This window comes from Adiantum capillus-veneris, chromosome 16, assembly GCF_014529385.1.
Source record: "Adiantum capillus-veneris isolate H3 chromosome 16, ASM1452938v2, whole genome shotgun sequence".
Classification (NCBI taxonomy): domain Eukaryota; kingdom Viridiplantae; phylum Streptophyta; class Polypodiopsida; order Polypodiales; family Pteridaceae; genus Adiantum; species Adiantum capillus-veneris.
This window is the reverse complement of record NC_140946.1, coordinates 16,602,558-16,627,790: the sequence shown is the minus strand read 5'-3', so window position 1 is coordinate 16,627,790 and position 25,233 is coordinate 16,602,558. Positions and strand designations below refer to the sequence as shown.

Sequence of the window (25,233 nt, the reverse complement as noted above, 5' to 3'; positions counted from 1 at the left end):
TAACATACTGCTCATAGGGGAGAGAGAGACAGCAGTGCGTAGTGTGCAGGGCATCACTCCTGGCACCGCACTCTACATAAGAGGGAAAGGAAGCACTCCATCGCTCTTAACTTGTGATGACAGTTTGCAAATGAGGCCTCTCCCAGCATGAAATTCAGCGCCAATTCTTCTTGCATGAGGAAAGTGCACAAGAGTGTGCCACTTGGCGCATTTACAGACCATTTCCCGTTTCGAGTCTGCCGCTTAAAAATCTTCCGATTGGTCGCTCAGTTGACTTCGCGGCAGAGTTGTAAAGTGTTCCCCTAGTCATACCGGAGGTAATGACGCGAACACATTTTGTGGCCCAAAATAGCAGTTCCCTAAATTTTAGGAAATGATTCCGTTGGGCTCCTTGTGGTCATCTGACCATCAATCCTCATTGGGACCGCATCCAAAAGTGCAATGTGGCCTAACTGTCGGATACTTTCTGTTGGTAGTCACACCTTGACTTTAGGCCTTTATTGAGTTCACTTCCTACTATCCACCAACTTGCTAAGTGCGACGGGGGGCCCTATATGATCTTGCTCTAAGCCTAGACATCCTCTTACCATACGAATTTCAGTGCCGACCACTACCCATCTGCGGGTGAAACTACCGTTCACATTGGCTATACAATGTCCGACCGTTTGCTACTTCAAGAAGAGGGTCTCAAAAATAAAACAAAACTCCTTGGAAAGAAATCAACAACTAAAGTTAGTAGTTGCCATGTCCTCGTGACATAGTTAACAGTTGCCACGTCCCCGTGACATACCCCCCTCTTGAAATCGCAAACGTCTTTGATTGCATACCATAAATACATGCCACTGATGATCTTGTGCTATCAACACTCTTTTATCATCGCATGTATCCGCAAGAAAGGTCATAACACATAGATACAAATGACTTAATGAGGCCTTCATACTTTTGTCATTTCCATCTATTACACTGAATTCATATGTACATTTGATGTACTAGCTCTATCATCACCCCTCCTTTGCACACGTTGGGTTCGGGCATAAGTAGGCTGCAACCCAAAGGCTTCAAGGTAAAGCTACAATACATTTGGTGACTCTGACAGTTCATGCTCTTCTATCCACTTTGCATTCATAGGCATATAGTTCTTGAACTTCACCAAATAGCGTCTTGCAACTTGTCCTTTAACTTTTCTGTCCTTATGTGCCAAAACTTGCTCAGGTACTAGGATCGCATCAAGTTCCTCAACTTCTGGCTGATCCTCATCTGGCACATCACCCACGAAGGGTCTTAGAAGACTCACGTGAAACGCATTATGAATCTTCCACACGTCAGGCAATTTCAGCCTGTAAGCCACATCACTGATCTTGTCAAGCACTTGGAAAGGCCCATAGTAACGCATGCTAAGCTTAGGAAACAGCCGTTCCTTGCCCTTCATCTTCTTTAACCTTGCCTTTTCGAACCTTAACCGAATCCAATCACCAGGTGATAGCAGCAATTCACGACGGTGACGATCAGTAGCCTTTTTCTGCTTTGCCTGAGTCTTCTCCAAGGCAACTTTAATCTTCTTATACATCTCATCTATGTTCTCAACATATCGATCTACCTCAAAGATCTTGTTCTTTGTATGCAGAATGGGAGGAACCTTTTTACCGCCTTCAACAATCTCAAAAGGTGCTTTGCCAGTAGAGGAATGCACCGTATTATTGTACGCATACTCAAGCATAGGCAAATACTATTCCTACTTGCCCTTATTATCTGACACATAGCATTTCAGCAGATCCAAGACAGTAGAATTAGCCTCTTCTGACTGTCCATCAGTTTGTGGATGAAACGAAGACGAGAACTTGAGCGTGGTGCCCATGTTCTCAAACAGTCCTCTCCAGAACAAATTGGTCATGCGAGGATCACGATCACTGATAATCGATTGTGGCATACCATGGTACTTAAACACATTGTACATGAACAAGCGTGCCATCTGATCAGATTTTATCTTCTTCCTGACAGGGATAAAATGGGCCTGCTTGTTGAACCTGCAGATAATGGTCCATATACCATCATTCCTTGTTGGCGTTCTTGGAAGATCAAAGATAAAGTCCATAGCAATGCTTTCCCATGGCTTATCCGGAATCGACAGTGGTTGTAACAACCCTTGTGCCTTTTGCCTATCAAACTTGACCTTTTGGCAAACTATGCATACTCGCACAAAGGGATCCACATCTCTCCTCAAGGTAGGCCAATAGAAGAATGTCTCTACCGCTTTAACTGTTGCATCAATGCCACGATGCCTTGCATACGGTGGGACATGACTCTCTTCCATGACCTTATGTTGCAGTGGCCTAGTGACACAAAGTCTGCCATGCATCATCATGAAACCATCTCTGAGGAGGTAGTGCTCGTGATGTTGCCCCTCTTGTAACTGTTCAAAGATCATTGCAAAATCTTCATCAGCAGTATACCGTTCCTTCATGTCATCTAACTCATGATGATAAGGAATTGACACAGCTGAAATTTGTGGCTTTCTTGATAACGCATCAGCCACAACATTCTTCTTGCCTTCCACATGCATAATCTGGAAGTGGAACATGGAAAGAATGATTGCCCATCACATATGCTTTTCGGATAACTTTGACTGTGTCAAGAAGTATCGCAAGGTCTGATGATTTGTTTGAACAACAAAATCAGCACCTAAGAGGTAGTGCTTCCAGCTAGAAAGCGCATGAATCACGGCCAAGAGCTCTTTCTCATAGACTTGCATAGTCCTCTCTGGCCCTTGCAAAATTTGGCTTTCATAAGCTACTACCCGTCCATCTTGCATTAGCACTGGTCCGATGCTACTGCCACACGCGTCCAACTGGACCACAAAGGACTTCCTGAGATCTGGCAAAACAATAACTGGATCTGAAGTCAACTTTTCCTTTAAGAGACTAAAGGCTGAAATCTCTTTTTGGGTCCATCTGAAAGTGACCTCTTTCTTTTGCAAAGCGTGAAGAGGCGATGCTATCTCTGCAAAATTTCTGATAAACCTTCTATAGTAGGAACACAATCCCAAGAAGCTTCTGACATCGTGGACAGTCTTCAAGTCTGGCCATGTCTTGATAGATTCGACCTTTGCGGGATCCATTCTAACACCATCCTTTGAGACTATGTGGCCAAGAAAGTGGATCTCTTCGAGGAAGAATTCACTTTTCTTAGGATTGACAAGTAACCTGTGACTGCGCAGCTCTTCGAACACAATGGTCAAGTGACGCCTATGCTCCTCTTCATTCTTCGAATACACTATCATGTCATCGAAGAACGTCCCAACAAATGGTTGATGTGAGCGGAAAATCCGGTCCATCATTCTGTTGAACGTGGAAGGAGCATTTGTTAGCCCAAACGGCATCACTAGAAACTCATAAAGACCAAATGTCGTTCTAAATGCAGTCTTGTGCACTTCCTCTGGCCTTATACGAATCTGATGTTACCCACTCTTAAGGTCTATCTTGCTGAAAATTGCAGCACCCTCTAAACAATCGAGAATATCATCAATTCTAGGAATAGGAAACCTATTCTTGATGGTATTCTTATTCAACGCACGGTAATCAATACACATGCGCCATGAGCCATCCTTCTTGTGCACTAGGAGCACTGGGGAGCAAAAGGGTGAAGAACTAGGCTGAATCAGCCCCTTCTCTAATAACTCCTCAACCCGGCCCATAATCTCTTTCTGCTGTGCCGCGCTAACCATGTAGGGAGGTCTATTTGGTGGGCTACACCTTGGCACGAAATCTATCCGATGGTCCTCAGGTCTCTCTGGCGGCAATTGCGGCGGTAATGAATCAGAAAAATAGTCACTAAACTTTTGCAAAAATGCTGACCTTTCTTTATCTAACACAGATAAATTTGACTGATTACTATCTGAGACATCACGTGCAAAAATCAAGAACACAGAAAGATGATTCTTTATTACAGAAGTGATAGCAGAAGCAAATACAAGAGGGACTGACTCTCCTCTAAGCTTTACATCCAAGATGTGAGTTTTGCCCCTATGCTGTATAATGATCTTTTTGTTGTAGGCATCCAAGACTCCATGCACTCGGAACATCCACGGGATCCCCAACAAGGCGTCAGAACCTTCCAGCGGCATGATGTAAAACTCTTCTGTGTCCACATACGACTGAATATGCAGATGCAATTTTCCAACGATGGGAGTAACACACTCTGAGTGGCCAGGACATGCCAACCCTGCCTCTGCTGTGTACCCCATCTCTTCAGCTATGATACCCAGCTTCATAGCTAACTCTGGTGAGATAAAGTTAGCTTTGGCACCTGGATCAAGGAAGATGAGTGCCGTTTGATCCCTAACTTTACCCCTTGCCTTGCATAACTCACTGGCATCTGTGCTGGGCCTGTCACCCACCATGTCTGGCACTAAACTTGCCGTGGGTTTAGGCTTCTTGCCTTTCTGGTCTTCTTCATCCTCTGAGTCAGCTGGTCTTTTCCATTGTGGACAATTGATAGAAAAATGACCAGGCTGCTCGCATATTTGTTCTCAACCATTAGGACCTTCTTTTCCTCGAGTGACTTGCGCACAAAAGGCTTCCTTTTTTGTTTCTTTGCCTGCGCTCCATTAGTCCTGGCTGAATCCTTGTCTTTGGTGGCCTTTTCTGACCCCTGTGACGCATCAGGAGCCTTTTTCACAAAGGGCTTCTTCGCTGAATTTTTCTTTTGCTGCCCTCCTTTGTCGCTGCTCGGAAATCCATTGTCCTTTCCTTTCAACAAGGCAAGACCAGTGTTTGCAACTTCCATAATCTGAGTGAGGGTAGCCACTGTGTTCTTTGTATAGTAATCGCGAAGCCCTTTAGGCAACCCACAACAGTATTTCTCTATTTGCTCTGTCAATGGCACAAATCTGTAGGTCACTAAGAGTAACGCTTTACAAAACCTCCTATTGTACTCCAGCAAGCTCTTACATGAAGCTGAAGTAAGCTGGTGCCAATCTGTCATGACGTCGGCTTCAAATTCATTTGACAGCCAAGCAGATGCAAACGTTTGCTTGAAGTAAACCTGGCGGGTGCCTGTCCTTGCATTAACAATGTCGTCCACCATGTAAGCGCATTGTCCTTTAAGAAAGTGGCAGCTTTCCTGACCTTCGAGGCCTCTGTAAAATTCCCTCCTGCATAAGCTGTATCAAACTGCTGGAGGAAGGTAAGAGCCTTCGTCTTATCCTCGAAACCACTGAAGGTACTGAACTTTACAACTGCCCCACCTTCTTTGTAAGCTTTCGGCTTCTCTAGTGCCCCCAAGTTGTCATAAGGGATGGTCTGCAACACGGGCACTGTAGTAGGCATGATCGGCACATCTTGGCCATTCACATTTTGCGTCAGAGGTGCTATATCTGGCTGCTGTCCAGAAAAACCAGCCATGCCAAAATGACCCTGTGGCACCCCAAACTGGCCCGGTTGCAGTGAAAACTTTGCTGCATGCCGATACTACCATACATGGGGTTTGGCATGATGCCTTGCATACCCCCGAACACTGTTCCTTGTTCCTGGGATGTACGGCTGACTTCCAGGCGCATAACCAGCCATACTTTGGAACATTGATCCACCCCCGAAACACCTAGGATGTACCGTGGGTGGTGGAAAAACTGAGTGCATAGCCTGCTATCCAGTTCCCTGTCCATTCAACGCAGCATGCTGGCTTTGAAAGGTGGCGGGCTGAACTTGCATAACCTGTGGAACAAGCGTTCTAGCCACCTGTTCAAGCACAGGAGGAACCTGTTTTGGAGCCCTTGACTCCGCAACATGCGAGTGTTTCCTTTCCTCCTAAGCCGCATGAAGTACCTGGGCTTGAGCATCAACAAGCTCCGTACGTGGCGTAGGTTGCCTATTTTGCTGTTGCACGGGTGGCGCTTGCAAGAACTCCATAAACCTTGGATTCTGCACCAGCTGCGAAAAGACATTCACCGCGGCAACTAACTGAGTCTTGAACGCATCATCCTCAAGTTGCCCAGTCATAAAGCCCTGTACTACTGGAGGGACATTCACATTGACAGGAGGTACAGACTGACGTTGCCGTGAGCTCTCGCCAATCTCGAAAACCATAGGGATCTCCTGCCTGTCCTTTGAAGAGGAACCCTCTTCCATAATGCCCTTCCCTTTGTCGGCCATAGTGTAATCCCGCGTTCCTGCACTCTCTGTCTTTACACAAAACAATCCAGGCTCACTCTTTAAGGAAAAAGTGATTGATGTCCCGGCAACGGAACCATGAAACCGGCCCGTGGGGGGGTAGGCGTTGGCTTTCACTCGAAATTCTTTACTTTAGACACACACAGAGTACTTTGCAAAGGTAACCTGTAACGGAGATTAACACCTAAGTACACACACGGCTCGGGAGCTAGAATGCTCCCAGCAGACGCTGACAACCTGTAGGCCCCAAATTTGGCGCCCCTTTCGGTATTTCTTTATTCTTTAACAAAGGGAATAAAACCTGTGATCTCCTACGAGCTGCTCCGCACAATCAAGGCTAAGAAACACCTGTTCTGGCCCGATTTTGGCAGCATAACTGTACTAGGACGCTTCACAGTCAGTATCCCCACGCAATAGATGACTTTCCCGACGCATACAGACACTTCGCAAAACCTGGCGAGAATCTGCAGCACGCTGAATTCTCTGTTTTCTCCCCCGAAAATGCGCCAAATCACCTGTATAGCGGCCCCCTCGCGTCTTCGAACCTCCTGGGGGTATTACGGTCCGTTTAGGGCCGAAACCCTAAACTTGCAAAAATACACAGCAGGTTGTAATTCCCTGTTTTGGGCTCCGTTTCGCGTGCCGATCGCATCTGTAGCAAGACCTCGAGCTCCCGCACGTTAGGGCTACTTGCCCTTTGATTCGGACGAGATTTCTCACGTGAAACCTCTCCGAATTCACTTGTACCTGCGGGGGATTAGCCTCTAGCTAATCCAGTACCTGTGCAAGAGGCTCTTGCCTCGGCAATCGTGCATGAACCCACATAACTGTACATTAGTCAAATGAAAAGCCCACAGGGGCATAACATACTGCTCATAGGGGAGAGAGAGAGAGCAGTGCGTAGCGTGCAGGGCATCACTCTTGGCACCGTACTGTACATAAGAGGGAAAGGAAGCACTCCATAGCTCTTAACCTGTGACAGTTTGCAAATGAGGCCTCTCCCAGCATGAAATTCAGCGCCAATTCTTCTTGCATGAGGAAAGTGCACAAGAGTGTGCCACTTGGCGCATTTACAGACCATTTCCCGTTTCGGGTCTGTCGCTTAAAAATCTCCCGATTGGTCGCTCAGTTGACTTCGCGGCAGAGTTGTAAAGTGTTCCCCTAGTCGTACCGGAGGTAATGACGCGAACACATTTCGTGGCCCAAAATAGCAGTTCCCTAAATTTTAGGAAATGATTCCGTTGGGCTCCCTTTGGTCATCTGATCGTCAATCCTCATTGGGACCGCATCCAAAAGTGCAATGTGGCCTAACTGTCGGATACTTTCTGTTGGTAGTCACACCTTGACTTTAGGTCTTTATTGAGTCCACTTCCTAGTATCCACCAACTTGCTAAGTGCGACGGGGGACCTATATGATCTTGCTCTGAGCCTAGACATCCTCTTACCATACGAATTCCAGTGCCGACCACTACCCATCTGCGGGTGAAACTACCGTTCACATTGGCCATACAATGTCCGACCGTTTGCTACTTCAAGAAGAGGGTCTCAAAAATAAAACAAAACCCCTTGGAAAGAAACCAAGAACTAAAGTTAGCAGTTGCCACGTCCTCGTGACATAGTTGATAGTTTCCACGTCCCTGTGACACCTTGTCATGGTTGCAGATTCTAGCCATCGACATTATTAGCCCTTTCAGCATTCAGCTATAGCTTCGTCCTCGTCATCGTCGTCGACATCATCATCGTCGTTTGTAACAAACTGATGTCGTGGTATGCCTAACAGAGAAGACCATTGATAAGTTGTCCCAACTTATGGGCACCTACTGACAAGGCCATGGGGACACTAGCATGATAAAAAAAAGGCTGGCGGCTGGCTGTATGAAATCTCGCAAATTGCGCTGGAATGCTGACGTGGCTGGCCGTATGGATTTTCGCAAAATGCGTTGGCTGTGCTGACGTGGCAGGCCATACGAAATTCCTCAAAAAGTGCTGGCTGTTTTGGTGCTAGCTTTTGGAGCCAATTGCTTATGAGTTTAGAAGCTTTTCATGTACTGCTTTTCCATGGCCAAGGGCCTTTAAATAAGTCTCCTGGGCTCTCTTCGGCTCACAAGTACTGACGAGCCGGTGAGCAAAGGAGACCCGCGTGCAACTGTACTTTGCTCAAGCATTTATACAAAAAAAGGAAATATCGAAAGGGGGGCCCGTCTTTGGGGCCAATCTCTCTGGGCACGGAACTACACCGGGTCGTGTTGACTCAATTGAATTGTAAATTAAGTGTGAAGTACTTTAAAGTGATCTCTCTCGTGTGTCGCACCAGATTCTCGACTTGGGGTGTCCAAGCACATGACGACTCTTGCCACTTCGGGAACGGAAGGCAGCACGGGAAATTCGAATGGATGAGCAGATCAAGAATACGGGCCACCTCGGCCTGCGGAGTATCAACTAATGGAGATGCAACGTCAACAACAGGTTGATGATTGCGCAAAGCAGATGCTCCTTTCTGCGAAGAATTCTTCTCTTAAGGAAAGAAGCCCCTTCCAAATGGTTAAAGTTCAAACGGCTCTTTATTTCCTCTTGGCTGACTTAAGAGTACGAACGAGATGTGATTAGCGCTTGGAACCATCTTTGGATGACCAAGGCTTACATTATTGTGAGAGATTTTGGGATGCTTTTCTACCTGCCTTTTCTTTTAAGAAGGTCACTTTCAAGCAGCAAATCGAGCGGTTTTGCTGGGGACTTCCTAAAAAGATCCGAGATTACTCCCTTGAGCAGAAGTCCGAGTCCATACAAGGTCACTTTCAAGCAGCAAATTGAGCGGTTTTGCTGGGGACTTCCTAAAAAGATCCGAGATTACTCCCTTGAGCAGAAGTCCAAGTCCATACAACAATTGATGGGACATGCTAAGCAAGGATTTGCTATACAGTTGTGTAACCTGACTTACCCCACTGATCAAGTTTCGACACCAAGGATCGGACAGAATTCGACAAACGATAACATAAGAAGAAGAAAGTTTCAGAAAAAGAAGCATGCACGACCCCGATTGATCGAGGAACAGAGATTAGACTACCTCAAGGAGGGGATGTTTTGACTGCGGAGAACAAGGACACATCTCTACAAGGTGCCCCAAAAAGGCATAGCGAGGACAATCAAAAGACAAGCCAGAGAGTTTCAGAGTAGCTGAAGAACGTGGCAGAAAAGGAAAGATGAAAACAGGATTGGTACCAGATTGTATGGGGACTGACCCGGATCAGATGGATGAAAGCACAGAACTTTGCCGCGCATGGGGCAAAGTACGAGATCAGGAAGCGCTCATCTTCTTTGATGGAGGAGCCAGCGAAACCGCGAAACGCGTTTCAGCAGGCTTGAAACGCGAAACGGGTGAAACGGCCAAAACGTTTCACCTGAAGGGTGAAACGCCTGGAGTGAAACTCCTTTTTTAAAAAAAATCCCTTTTGAGAATTTGGGCATTAAATAATTATTTATTTATTTTGTATATGCTATTTCAAGGTTAATATAGCATGTGTCTTTACTCACTGCACTGTGAACACCTATTTTGTCTATACATAACACTATATACACAAAAAATTGGCGTTTTGGTCTGATGTTTCAGTGAGGCCTTAGCCTAGGGTGAAACGTTTCGGGATGAAACGTTTCGGGTCTGAAACGTTTCGCGGTTACTTCATTTCACCCGAATTGGCAGCTCAACTTGGAATTACGCCCGACAGAATGGGGCCACAGGCGGAGGCAGTTCTAGTGTCACAAAGTGATGACGTGGCGGACATCAGAAACCCTAATTTCTGCCAGAAACCCTAAAATTCCTGCAAACCCTAATTTTTGCCAAAACCCCTAAATTCCGGAAATCGCGGAGGCGGATTATTAAAAAAATAAAATAAAATATATATATATATTTTTGGAAAATGATGAGCGACGCGAATTTTGCTTTTGCTTTTTAAAAAAAAAAAAAGAGAAAAGACTCTCAAGAGAGAGAGAGAACTGATGCTTTTGATTTTAAAAGCTTTTGGGGCTCTGCTTTTGGGCATCCCTTGTAACCTTTAAATTAGTGGTGAGGGCCTCACTTCTCAGAGCATCTGGACGCAGAGTCTGAGAGTGAAACCCTAACCGCTCTCTTGTACTTTGATGATTGATTAATACAAAAAGAAATACCGAAAGGGGCGCCAGTCTTTGGGGCCAATATCTCTAGGCACGGAACTCCGCCGGGCCAGTGCAAATCTATTGTGATCTGTGAATTGTCTTGAAGTGGTTATTTGGTGCTGTCGCGGTTGATTCTTGACTTGGAGTGTCCAAGTTTGTTACAGTGGTATCAGAGCACGGCCGATTTCTCTTTTACGGGAAATCCGATCCCCGAATTTTTTTTTCCGCGGCACCTATGGCTTCAGGCAATGATCAGTCGACTCCCTCTGCATCTAGAGATGCGGGCTGGGATCACAACGAAGATTCAGACAGAGAGTATGGCCCGCCTCGGCCTACTCAGGCGGAGCAAAGAGAGATGGAGCGTCGTCAATTGATCAGCGATGCAACAATGATGATGCTCAATTTTGCCAAGGACCCGAAGATGGCAAAATATATGAACCAGACCTCTTTGAAAGAGCTATAGATGGAGTGGCAGAGAACCACAACACCACTCCCGAAACCCGCTCTCAAGAAACCTTCTGCCTCCAAGAAATATACGGAGAAGGATCTCGAGAACGTGGTTGATGCACGGATTGCTCAGCTTTTTGACACGCAAAAGAAAGCCAAAAAGCACGGCAAAAAGCAGAAGAAAGGCACTGACTTCCCGGGATATTTGGGTCGTCGGTCGACATTCGACAAAGCAAAGAAACGGAAGAAGCGTGTTCGATTTGAAGGAGTACCCAGTTCTTCTTCTTCTTCTTCTGACAGTTCTTCTAGCTCCTCGGATTAGAGCGAAGAAGACAGAAAAAAGCAAAAAGCGAAGCAAGACACAAAGCTTCGGAACGGGCAAGAAAAAGGCAAAGAAGGCTACATCTCGCCCAGAGACTGACAGTTCTACTGAGGACTCGTCTACAGACAGCTCAGATTCCGATGACGGAAAGTTTTATGCGAACAAGAAGAATTTTTACAAAGCCAACCAGTATGACTTTCCCGACAGACTGACGCCACAGGCGGAGGTAGTTCGACTGGCACCCGGATGGGATGTTGCCATTACACCGAGCATTGGCAAACTTCGTTTGCAATGACAGGGGTGTTCAGGGCACGTGAGTGACGTTCTACTCGGGATCCCTTGGTACCACAAGAACTACGCCGTGGTTGACTACCGGGCCGAGAAAGCGACTTTGATAAATGAAGGGCTTAGAGATTGTACTTGATGAACTTCAATTTTCTTACTCATTCTTTTGGGAGAACTGAACGATGGATAAAGGTTGAATATGTTTTGACCTGAAGAAAAGAACACCAAGATTTTTTTCTCCACGCTCATGCCGATTGCTTTTGAGAGGGCCTGAAGATCATACGATTGATCTGATATCTGGAAGCACGCCACCGAATCGGCCACCTTATCGTGTGAGCCGAGTACAGAATGAAGAGATTATGAACCAAGTGAAAGACCTCTTGGAAAAGGGTCTTGTCCAGCCTAGTACTTCACCGTATTGCTCTCCAGTATTGTTGGTTTTGAAGAAAGACGGATCTTGGAGAATGTGCATCGATTATAGCACTCTCAACGAAATCACCATCAAGAACAGATTTCCGATTCCTAGGATCGATGATATACTCGACAGGTTACAGGGATCCTCGTGCTTTAGCAGGATTGACTTGAAGAGTGGATATCATCAGATCAGGATAGCACCAGGAGATGTCTACAAGACAGCTTTTCGGGCGACTTTTGGGTTATTTGAGTTTTTGGTGATGCCTTTTGGCTTAACCAATGCTCCTGCGACATTTAACCGGATGATGAACAGGATTTTTCGAGAGTACAGGCTATTTGTTGGCACTTTCTTTGACGACATCATTGTTTTCTCCAAGAATGAGGCAGAACACAGCGATCATCTGCTTCAAGTCTTTCAGGCATTACGAGATCACACGTTAGTGATTAATGCAAAGAAAAGTGAATTTTTCCTACCAGAGATACACTTTTTGGGACACATTGTGTCAGCAGCAGGAGTGCAAATGGACCTGGCTAAGATAGAGACTATCCGTGATTGGCCCGATTTGAGGAATGTCCATGAAGTTAGAAGCTTCTTGGGACTGTGTTCGTACTACAGGCGGTTCATACGAAAGTTTGCAGAGGTTGCTTCCCCTTTTGTATACCTTGACACAGAAAGGAGTACCTTTTTCGTGGGGACCCACAGAGGTGACTGCCTTTCGGACATTGAAAGAGAAATTGACTACGGGACCAGATTTGACTTTGCCGGACTTGCAGAAGTCATTTGAAGTATTTTGTGATGCTTGTGGTCGTAGTCTGGGTGCGGTCTTGATGCAAGAAGGCCATGTCATAGCTTACGAGAGTCGTTTGTTCTCTAGGCCGGAGATGAGAGCACAGATTTATGAGAGAGCTTTTGGCGGTTATCCATGCTCTTACTCAGTGGCGGCATTACCTACTCGGAGCGGATTTTACTGTCTTTACAGACCATCAGAGTTTGCGCTACTTCTTGTCACAGAAGCAGCTTTCGGAAAAGCAGATGCGGTGGGCGAACATCTTGTCACAGTTTCACTTCCAGATTGTCCATGTGCAGGGATAGAAGAATGTGGTGGCAGATGCTTTGTCTCGGAAACCGTTGGTTCTGGCTATTTCCGCGATACATCATAGGAGCTTCGAGGATATGGTCGATCAGTATGCCACAGATACAGATTTTGCAGATATTTTTACACGGATACGGGATGGGGAGACAGTAGCGGGATACTCCCTTCGGGAAGGCTACTTGATGAAAAAGACTATGTTGTGCGTTACACAGCCGTTGAGGGAAAAGGTTATGACTGAATGCCACTGTCCACCTTTTACGGGTCACCGCGGCATTGCTACCACCATGAAAGGGGTAGAGAGAGATTTCTTTTGGCCGAGACTCAAGAAAGATGTGGAAGAGTTTGTGCGCAGTTGCTTGGTATGCCAGAAGGTCAAGTTTGACAGGCATAAAGCACAGGGATTGTTACAGCCTTTACCCATACCCACCCGCCCCTGGGAAAATATTGAAATGGAATTCCTGGTTATGATACTGATTTGTTCTTGACTTCTTGTGAGTGCAGGAACTGATAGACGAAATGACTGCAACATTTTGGTCTGATTGATCTCGAATAGACATGGTTGCAATAGGGGTTAGTCAATCGGACATCGTTGAGGTCCCGATTGGACCTAGATGTGATTGCTAGCTACATTGCCGATAAATCATGGTCTAAGATCCGAATGAATGTTGAATGTCCTGTGATGTCTGCTGATGTCCTGTGATGTCGTGTGATGTGACTGTCGATTTTGTACATGTGCTAGATGTGCGTTCCTAGTACGTAGGTACTAACAGTCAGTGTCTGCTAAGACGGTTTATGGCTTTTGTCGGTTTTGCAGGCGTAATCGCGGTCGATTACAATGCTTTCAAGAGGGGGGTATGTCACAAAGTGATGACGTGGCGGACATCAGAAACCCTAATTTCTGCCAGAAATCCTAAAATTCCTGCAAACCCTAATTTTTGCTAAAAACCCTAAATTCCGGAAATCGCGGAGGCAGTTTATTAAATTTTTTTTTTTTTTTTGTGGAAAATGATGAGCGACGCGAATTTTGCTTTTGCTTTTTAAAAAAAAAAAAAGAGAAAAGACTCTCAAGAGAGAGAGAGAACTGATGCTTTTGATTTTAAAAGCTTTTGGGGCTCTGCTTTTGGGCATCCCTTGTAACCTTTAAATTAGTGGTGAGGGCCTCACTTCTCAGAGCATCTGGACGCAGAGTCTGAGAGTGAAACCCTAACCGCTCTCTTGTACTTTGATGATTGATTAATACAAAAAGAAATACCGAAAGGGGCGCCAGTCTTTGGGGCCAATATCTCTAGGCACGGAACTCCGCCGGGCCAGTGCAAATCTATTGTGATTTGTGAATTGTCTTGAAGTGGTTATTTGGTGCTGTCGCGGTTGATTCTTGACTTGGAGTGTCCAAGTTTGTTACATCTAGCGGCATGCAGACGGGATGTTGCCATTACACTTGTCATTGGCAAACTTCGTTTGCATTGTCAGGGGTATTTAGGGCACAAGGGCTTTACATCATGACTTTGGAAGGGTGTGACGTCCTCCTAGGAATCCCTTGGTACCACAAGAACAAGGCCGTGGTTGATTATGGGGCTAAGAAAGCTACTTTGATGAATGAGAAGGGCACGAAAATTGTGCTTGATGAAAAATTGAAGGGCGAGTCCGTCCTTATTATATCGTCTTCGGCCATTTCCAAATTTATGAAGTCCGGTCTTTTTGTTTACTCGATTTACTTGAAAGAATTGAATGATGAACAATGAACCAATATGTCTGAATTGGATAAGAAACGACAAGAATTTTTCCACACACAGGCTGATTGCTTCTCTGAAGGCCTACCATACGAGTTACCTCCACCTCGTTGTGAGGACCATACGACTGATTTTATTCCTGGAAGTACACCACCGAACCGGCCACCTTATCGAGTTAGTCGAGCCCAGAATGAAGAAATAATGAACCAAGTAAAAGAACTTCTAGAAAAGGGTCTCATCCAACAACCTAGCACGCCACCTTTCTGTTCTCCGGTTTTGCTAGTACTAAAGAAAGATGGATCTTGGAGAATGTGCATTTTTTATAGAGCTCTCAATAAAATGACCATCAAGAACTGATTCCCTATCCCAAGGATCAATGATATTCTTGACAAATCTCGACAGACTATAGGGATCCTCTTGCTTGAGCAGAATTGATTTGAAAATTGGATATCATTAGATCCAAATTGCTCCGGGAGATGTCTACAAGACAACTTTTCGGACAACTTTTGGTTTATATGAATATTTGGTGATGCCTTTTGGACTCACGAATGTTCCAACAACATTTTATCGATGGATATGATTTTTTGAGAGTATCGATCTTTTGTGGGCACTTTCTTTGATGACGTTATAGTTTTCTCCAAGAATGAAGCAGAGCATAGACATCATCTGCTACAAATCTTTCGGGCATTGCAGAAGCATAGATTGGTTATCAATGCCAAAAAGAGTGATTTTTTCTTACCGGAGATACATTTCTTGGGGCACATCGTCTCAATAGAAGGAGTGCAGATGGACCTGGCCAAAATTGAGACTATCTGCGATTGGCCTGACCTAAAGAATGTTTATAAAGTTCGAAGGTTTTTGGGCTTGTGCTCTTATTATCAGGGGTTCATTCGCAAGTTTGCAAAGATAGCTTCACCTTTGCATTTACTAACTCAAAAAGGAGTCCCTTTCACGTGGGGACCGACAGAGGTGACCGCTTTTTAGACGCTCAAAGAGAAACTAACTACGGGACCAGTGTTGGCTTTGCCAAACTTGCAAAAGCCATTCGAAGTTTATTGTGATGCTTGTGGTCGTAGTCTGGAAGCAGTTTTAATGCAAGAGGGCCATGTCATTGCTTACGAGAGTAGGATGTTCTCACGGCCAGAGTTGGTAGCACAGATATATGAGAAAGAGCTATTGGAAGTGATCCATGCTCTTACACAGTTGCGACACTATTTACTCGGAGCTGATTTTACAGTCTTTATGGATCATCAGAGTTTACACTACTTCTTGTCACAAAAGCAACTTTCGGAAAAACATATGCGATGGGCTAGCATCCTGTCACAGTTTCACTTCGAGATTATCCATGTTCAGGGACATAAGAATTTAGTGGCAGATGCATTGTCTCAGAAGCCCTTAGTTATGGCTATTTCCGCGATTCACCACCAAATCTTCGAGGATATGGTTGACCAATATGTCACAGATCCTGACTTTGCTGACATTTTTACCTGGATACAGAATGGGGAGACAGTTGTAGGCTATTCCATACGGGACGGCTATTTGATGCGGAAAACGATGTGTGTTACACAGTCTTTGAGGGAAAAGGTAAATGACAGAGTACCATTGCCCACCTTTTACGGGCCAGCGCGGCATAGATACCACCTTGAAAGGTGTGGAGCGTTACTTCTATTGGCCGAGGCTCAAAAAGGATGTGGATGACTTTGTTCGCAGTTGTTTAGTATGCCAAAAGGTCAAGTTTGACAGGCATAAGGCACTAGGACTTCTATAGCCTTTACCCATTCCCACCTGCCCCGGGGAAAGCATTGCTATGGATTTCATCTTTGAGCTCCCCACGACTCAAAGTGGGCACGATGGTATTTGGACAGTCATTGTGTCATCAGGTGGTGATCTTTTCTGCACTTGCTTTCTCTACTAATCCATATGTATGGATATCTTCCCTTTTTTTTCTTGCTGCTATTGCTTTCCCCCAGAATTCTCTTGGAATAAGCCTGGGCCATTTCATGACCAGAGAAGAAGGCCATTGGGACATTGGACTAATGAGAATTGACACTGAAGAAGTAGATTGACAGTGGATGAGGACCGTATGCTTTGCCACTGGAAAAGGTGCAGGATAGAATGCTTGACCGGACATGAAAGTGCACTCCTATGAGTGGATCCGTCTTGAAGTCATTGTATATGTGCCACATTGCATTTTTAGATGGGGTCACAGTGTTGAAAGATGGTCAGAAGACCCGAGGAAATGCAATGGAAGTGATCCCTAAAATCTAGGGAGTTACTATTTTTGGACCTTGAAATTTGTTTGCGTCATTAGTTAGCCAAGGGGAATATTTTATTACTCTGTCGCTAAGTCAACTGAACAATCGGTTGAGATAATTTTAGACCGGTAGGTACAAAGCGGGAAAACCATGCATGAGTGCCACTTGGCACATTTCTGGCAACTTTCCAGCTTGAGAGAGAGGGAGGGCGTTGAAATCTAGCTGAGGTCTCTTTTTGCGATGCGTGGTGTGAAACCGGCCTGTTCAATCCAAAAAGGGCGGTAGACTTTACTTCAAACCTTGATTTAGCTTTCACCCATTATTAGTCGTCTATTCTACTTGTGCTATAATGACACAAGAGAGGGGAATGGGATACAGATCCTAGAATGCACCTGTATGAGATGTCCGACACCAGATTGGCCCCTAACTTAGGCGCCCCTTTCGGTATTTCTTTATTGTTTAAAAGAGGGAATAAACGCTGCGGTTCTTTCCAAGCTGCCCCGCACAACCTTGGCTGAATTTTGATTGTTTTGGCTTGATTTCGGCAGCATAACTATACTAGAACCCTTCACGGTCAGTATTCCCACGCATTAAATGACTTTCCTGACGCATACGGGCACTTTGCAAAACCTGGCGAGAATCTGCAGCACGCTGAATTCTCTGTTTTCAGCCCTGAAAATGCGCCAGATCGCCTGTACAGCGGTCCCCTTGCGTCCCCGAACCTCCTGGGGGTATTAGGGTCCGTTTAGGGCCAAAACCCTAAACCTGCAAAAATACACAGCAGGCTGTAATTTACTGTTTCGGGCTCCGTTTCGCGTGCCGGTCGCATCCGTAGCAAGTCCTCGAGCTCCCGCACCTGTAGGGCTACTTGCCCTTTGAATCGGACGAGATTTCTGGCGTGAAACCTCTCCGAATTCACCTGTACCTGCGGGGGATTAGCCGTTAGCTAATCCAGTACCTGTGCAAGAGGCTCTTGCCTCGGCAATCGCGCATGAACCCACACAACTGTACATTGGTCAAATGAAGAGCCCACTAGTGGGGCATAACATACTGCCATAGAGGAGAGAGAGGGCAGTGCGTAGCGTGCAGGGCATCACTCCTGGCACCGCCCTGTGCATAAGAGGGAAAGCAAGCACTCCATAGCTCTTAACCTGTGACAAAAATCTGCAAATGAGCCTTTCTCCTCTCTAAAATCAGCTCCCCCTTCTCTTGCATGAGGAAAGTGCACCAGAAGGTGCCACTTGGCACATTTATAAGCATTTTCCCGTTTCGGGGTTGCCGCCTAAAAATCTCCCAACCGGTTGCCCAGTTGACTTCACGGCAGAGTAAGAAAATGTTCTCCTTGTCATTCCGGAGGTAATGACGCAAACACATTTTCAGGTCACAAAATAGCAGTTCCCTAAATTTTAGGAGATGTTGCCATTGTATCTTTCTAGGTCATCCGACCCTCTTTGTACACTGTTGAAGGAGTACGAGCGGAAGTGTGACGTGAGAGAGAGTGCGAGAAGAAGAGCACGACGATATGGTGAACTCGCTCTACTGTAATGTGTAGAGCATTGTGAGTTCTTATTAGGTTTTTACAAAAGAATATGTGTACATACCTGGCGGCCCGCCCACTTACCTGGGCGACCACATTGGGCTTTATACCCCAACAACCTCCCACTTAAAGTCCAATGTTGTACTTTAAGTGTGAGAGAAGTTACTATACAAGCTAATATACAAGAGATGTAGAGAAGTGATGTACTACCCTACACCTAACTGCTTGCGAAAATGCGCAAAGCTCTCTGAGGGAAGTGCTTTTGTAAGTAGATCAGCAGGATTTTCTGTGGTGTGAACTTTGACAAGCTGAAGTTGCTTATCCTCGAGCATTTCCCTGATGAAATGATACTTCACATCCACATGCTTTGTCTTTGAGTGATAAACTGGATTGCGAGCCAATTGTATAGCACTTTGACTATCACAATATAACACAGGCATCTCTTGTTTGATTCCCAAATCTGTTACTAGTCGATTAAGCCAAATTGATTCTTTGCATGCCTCTGATGCTGCAACATATTCAGCCTCTGTAGTAGACTGAGTAACACAATCTTGTAATCTAGAACGCCATGATACTGCTCCACCAGCCAATGTAAAGACATACCCTGACGTAGACCTTCGGTTGTCTAAGTCACCTGCATAATCTGAGTCTGTAAAACCCTTTACGCTTAGCTCCTGACTCCCATAGCATATACGCATACTCTTTGTAGCTTTCAGGTATCTCAATATTCCTTTCACTGCCTCCCAATGTTTCTTGCCTGGGTTTGACATGTATCGACTTACTACTCCCACTGCAAATGCAATGTCTGGGCGAGTAGCAATCATTGCATACATCAAACTACCCACTGCAGACGCATATGGAATCTTATCCATTTCAGCCTCTTCTTCCTCAGACACAGGACAATCTTGTTTGCTAAGTTTCACATATGGTGGCAATGGAACACTCAGTGCCTTTCCCTTCTCCATATTGAAACGTCGCAAAACCTTGTCAATATACTCTGTTTGAGATAACCAAATCAACTTCTTTGATCTGTCTCTCTCAATGCGCATACCAAGTATATGACTTGCCTCACCCATGTCTTTCATGTCAAACGATTTTGCCATCTTTGACTTCAAAGCTGAAATTTCTTCCAAGTGCTTGCCAGCAATCAACATGTCATCCACATACAAAATAAGGATCAGCCAACTACCATCCTTAGCCTTCTTTGTATATAGACAGTGATCGAACTCAGTACGTTTGTAGCCTTGAGAAAGCATAAACTTGTGGAATTTATGGTACCATGCCCTCGGTGATTGTTTTAAGCCATAAAGACTCTTTAACAATTGGCATACCCAATCTTCCTTGCCTTTCTCAACAAACCCTTCTGGCTGCTGCATGTAAATTTCCACATCTAAATCACCATGCAAGAACGCTGTCTTGACATCCATTTGGTGCAACACCAAATCTAATATGGCAACCAATGCAAGAAAGCATCTCAATGTAGTCATCTTGACCACCTGAGAGAAGACTTCATCAAAGTCAATGCCTTGTTCTTGCTTAAAGCCCTTGGCAACAAGCCTTGCTTTGTACTTTGGCTGACTATCATGAGCGGTGATCTTATACCTGTAAACCCATTTACAGGGTAGAGCCTTTTTGCCCCGTGGTAATTTAACTAGCTTCCATGTCTGGTTTTTATGCAGAGCTGTCATCTCTGACTGCATGGCCAATTGCCAATTCCCGGAGTCCTTCATTTGCACTGCTTCCTTGTAACATGAAGGCTCATTGCAATCAGTCAACATGACATAATTCATAGATGGAACAAACCTATCAGGAGGTCGCGTGACACGTCCAGATCTACGCACAATAGGTGGCTCAGGCTCAGCCACAACCTGTGGTTCCACTCTATCCTGTCCTTGCTCCTCTTGAGCTCTGACATTTTGTCTTGCACGTGCAGGTCCATCTTCTTGGAAGACAACTCTTGTAATCTCCTCAACCCTCTCTGGTTTAGAATGATATTTGGATTCATTAAAGTGAACATCATTGCTGCGGACAACCTTTCTAGATTCGGGATCCCAAAGTTTGTACCCCATCTCACCAAAATTACCATAGCCTAGAAAGATGCACTTTCTACTCTTTGGCTCAAGTTTGTTCCTAAATTCCTATGGAACGTGAGTATATGCCTCACAGCCAAAGACTCTGAGATGCTTGTATGAGGGCATTTTGCCTGACCATACCATCTCTGGCACTGAATCCTTCCGCAAAACCTTGCTAGGAGATCTATTTACAAGATGAACAGCTGTTGATACAGCTTCAACCCAAAACCCATTAGGCAGCTGTGCATTAGACAACATACTTCTGACCTTCTCTTGTATGGTCCTATTCATCCTCTCAGCAACACCATTTTGAGGAGGATTGTAAGGAGCAGTAAGTTCACGTTTTATACCTTTTGACTCACAAAAGTCCTGAAAGGCCTTTGAAACATACTCTCCACCATTGTCAGTGCGTAAGCATTTAAGCTTCTTGCCACTCTGATTCTCCACAAGTGTCACAAACGTTTTGAAAGCACTAAACGCTTCATCCTTGTGCTTGAGAAAGTAAACCCATACTTTCCTCGAGTAATCATCTATAAATGTCATAAAGTAAGAAGCTCCCCCTAGAGATAGGTTAGGCATAGGTCCACACAAATCACTATGAACAAGTGCCAACTGTGCATCTCTTCTACTGCTTCTATGCTTATGTGGCTGCTGTGTTTGCTTACCATACACACAATGTTCACAGAATTCAAAATCATTAAATGAAAAGCCAGGCAAATAACCAGAACGAGACAAGATTTCCATTCCCTTCTTGGACATATGTCCTAACCGGCTATGCCACAAAGAAACGTTCGGCTGCTCGGTTACATTGATTACATTTTTAGAGACATTTGATACATAAATCATGTAAAGTCCTCCAGACTTTACTCCATGTGCTACTGTCATAGAACCCTTGGATATCTTCCACATGTTCTGTCCAAAAGTGGTGACGTAGCCAGCATCATCAAGTAAACTTGTGCTGATCAAGCTCTTTGTAATTGCGGGAACATGTCTCACATTCTTCAGCGTGAAAGAAGAGCCATTCTGAAACTTCAATTGAACATTTCCAACACCTAAGATCTCACATGTCTGCCCATTGCCTAGCCGAACATGATCTTTAGTGGTCATATAAGAGGTAAACCACTCCTTGTTTGGAGACACATGAAGTGATGCCCCTGAGTCTATAATCCAGTCACTCAGTGCATTTCCATGAGATGCTGTAAGAAGAGCTGAGTCCATTGTATTCTTCAAGAAGTAGATGTCTCCTGACACTAGACTGTCATCCTCTGCAACAGTGTTTGTCACATTTATTTCTTGAATCTTCACTGAGGACTTGTTCTTCTCACCATGGTCTTCAGCTTTCTCTTTGCCTTTTTCTACTTTCCATTCTCTGTAGTCTCTTTCATGTGACCCTTCTTGCCACAATGGTAGCATTCTATGTCACTTTTGCCTTTAGCACTGCGGGACTTGCTACGAGACTGATTCCTCTTTCCACCTTTGTACTTTTCTTTGGTCCTTCCTCTGACAACTAAGGCCGTTCCTTTGCCTTTGTCCATTGTCTTTCTATTGGTTTCTTCAGTAAGCAGACTTCCTTCTACACCTGCTATGTTCAAACCATCTGGAGGTGCAGAATTACTCAAAGCTGTGTTAAAAGTGTCCCAACTTTCCGGCAATGTGATCAACAGGAACATAGCTCTAACAGGTTCATCAAACTTGACACCTTGAGCTGACAATTGACTATAGATTGTGTTGAATTCATTCAGATGATTGGACATAGGTGTCCCTTCTTTCATCTTCAAGTCAACAAGCTTCTTAAGCCAGTATACCTGTGAAGCTGCACTCTGCTTCTCATAAAGATCACTCAGCTTTAACCATGCTTGATAAGCCGACATCTCGTCTGCTACATTGAAGTAAACGCTTTCTGCCAAAGTCAGCATAATGGTAGAAAGTGCTAATTCATCCATTTTGCTCCATTCATCTTCGTCTACATCTTCTGGTTTTATCCCCTTGAGCTTTATAGGTTTTATCTGCTTCTTTTGTACCAACATGTGCCAAATCTGCTTCTTCCACAATGGGAAATTGGTTCCATCCAGCTTCTTGATACTGTAAAGAGCAGTGTCCTGTGATCCAGCCATAGCTACGCTTCACAGTGGTTTACTTTCCTGGGAAAAATTCGGCAGAGTTTCCCTTGTAAACTGACCTCTGAACCAATATCAACCTGTCAAATGAACCAAGAAAGCTTTAGATTCTGCATAAATTTCAGCAGAGTCTCCTTTGTAAAATGGCTCTGGTGTACTCAAAAAACAGACCAAAAATAGCTCAAAAAACATTGTCTCTCTGACACTGTAAGCTGCGGGTAAACCTGTCCTGCACCTGTACTGTCTCTCACTGTCCTGTCAGTGTCTTGTAAGCATAGACTGTGACAATGCCTCAACGGCAGTAAAGCAAAGATGCAATCCCAACTGTCTAACTCACAGTCAATACATCCTAGCTGCCTATCTAAGGGTGCTCGAGGGATCGCTCCAAGACCTGTATCACCGAAAGGATCTCAACATTCGAGAATCCCCCAGCTCAATAAAACCTCACTCGACCCTCAACAAAGGCTGCAGTAAATCTGACAGTACATAGACTTCCACAAAGTCATACATCCACAAATTTCCCACTGTATGCTGTAACCGCTACGGCGGTTGTTTGCTGCGTGACTCACAGCCAGCAAACCCTCAACAGACATACATCATCTTTGACAATACATCCCATGTGGAAGTACCTGCAATGTCAGGATGAAATCTGGAATATCAAGCAGCAAACACAAGCTACCTGATGAACTAGTGGATGTCGCCTACAGTCTGTGTGTAGATGCGGCCGTGTCGTATGTGACACGCCTCCAAGAACTGTGAGCCGTCCTTTGATGTGTAGACAGTCACAAATCAACACTCTGGGAGTGTCGATATCCTCAGCACCTGCAGTCGTAGGCCGAAAACCCCAAATTTGTAGAGTCGGATCTGCACCCGCCAAGACCACGTAGTCGAAAATGGCCTGCGTAGACCTTTGTCGAAGCCGAACGGTGGCCGAGATGACCTCAGAATGAAATTCTGAGAACACCATGCCCTTCGGGCTCACCCACAGGATTTGGGGCCGTGTCTTTGCCTGTCGAATTTCACTCCAATCTGAGCTGGTGACTCTAGCCTCCTGCAGTGCTGCCCCGAGCCTCGATCTGAGCTCTGATACAAGTTGAAGGAGTACGAGCGGAAGTGCGACGCGAGAGAGAGTGCGAGAAGAAGAGCACGACGATATGGTGAACTCGCTCTACTGTAATGTGTAGAGCATAGTGAGTTCTTATTAGGTTTTTACAAAAGAATATGTGTACATACTTGGCGGCCCGCCCACTTACCTGGGCGACCACATTGGGCTTTATACCCCAATAACTGTGGCCACATCCAGAACTGAAATGTAGCCTCTGTAGCAAAGGATTCGCTTTGGCTAGTCAATGACCCCACTTTGGCTAACCATAGTCCTTGTCCAACCTTAGTGCTCTCTTGCCCTCATAGTGCTCTCTTGCCCTCAGGCCTGGACTCCCTCTGGACAGTTCCACACTAGCTATGCAATGTAGGGCAGTTAGATTTCCCGAGGGGTGTTTCCAAAAAGTGAAAGTAAATAGATAATAAGAAAGAAATCAACAAAAAGGATAGATAGTAGTCACACGCTGGTGACATACCCCCCTCTTGAAATCTCAAATGTCCTCGTTTGCATCTATGTCGTTCATGCTCCTAGTCAACACTGATGTATTCAACACCTGTCGACACATGTACGACACATACATGCTCATTGTCAACCCTGGTGTATTCAACACCTCGTCGACTCATGTATTGCCTGCGTGTGAACCCGGTCCCAATGACATAGTGGTAGCTTCGCACTTTGCCATTGCTTTGAGTCACTAACTTTCCAATGACAAAATGGTAGCTGCACATTTTGCCACTGTCTTATAGTACACGTTGGATCCCGTAACACTTTCAAGCATACCCAAACCGACAGTTTAAGAATGCAGTTACACATGTACTCTTTAATAGAAGCAATTACTGTATCCTTGACAAACTGACAAGAAATACTCACTTCTATAGCACTAACCAAACTTTTGGACATCCCATAAGAGCAATTGCCAAATTGACAATCTGAACAGCTCTAACATTCATGTAACAAATATTTCATTTGAGCTCACTTTAAATACCATGTACATCATTTGTTTCAGAAGCCATTGTCACACTGACAATCCATGTAGCTTTGAAACTCAAGGGGTCAAGGTAGGTTGCAAATCGAAGGCTTCAAGGTAAAGTGATAACACAGTTGGTGACTCTGCAAGTTCACCTTCTTCCATCCACTTAGCATCCATTGGTGGATAGTTTCTGAACTTTACCAAGTAACGCCTAGCAACCTTGCCTTTCACTTTCCTTTCTTTGTGTGTCAAAATCTGTTCAGGGACCAAGATCTTGTCAAGTTCCTCGACTTCCGGCTGATCTTCAACTGGCATATCTTCTGGCACATCACCCACATAGGGTCTGAGAAGACTCACATGAAACGCATTGTGAATCTTCCAACTGTCAGGCAATTTCAGCCTATATGCAACATAACTGATTATGTCGCATACTTGAAAAGGCCCATAGTAACGCATGCTGAGCTTTGGAAACAGTCTTTCCTTGCCCTTCATCTTCTTTAACCTTGCCTTTTTCAAAGCGCAAAAGCACCCAATCACCAATTGAATATACCACTTCACGACGGTGACGATCGGCT

General features: G+C 45.0%; 1 protein-coding gene across 1 annotated transcript in view; it reads left to right on the top strand.

Annotated features, from left to right (window-relative positions):
• The window catches only part of LOC147438622 (uncharacterized), an 84,696-nt gene that overhangs the window by 5,604 nt on the left and 53,859 nt on the right, over window positions 1-25,233 (top strand). The window lies entirely within an intron of this gene.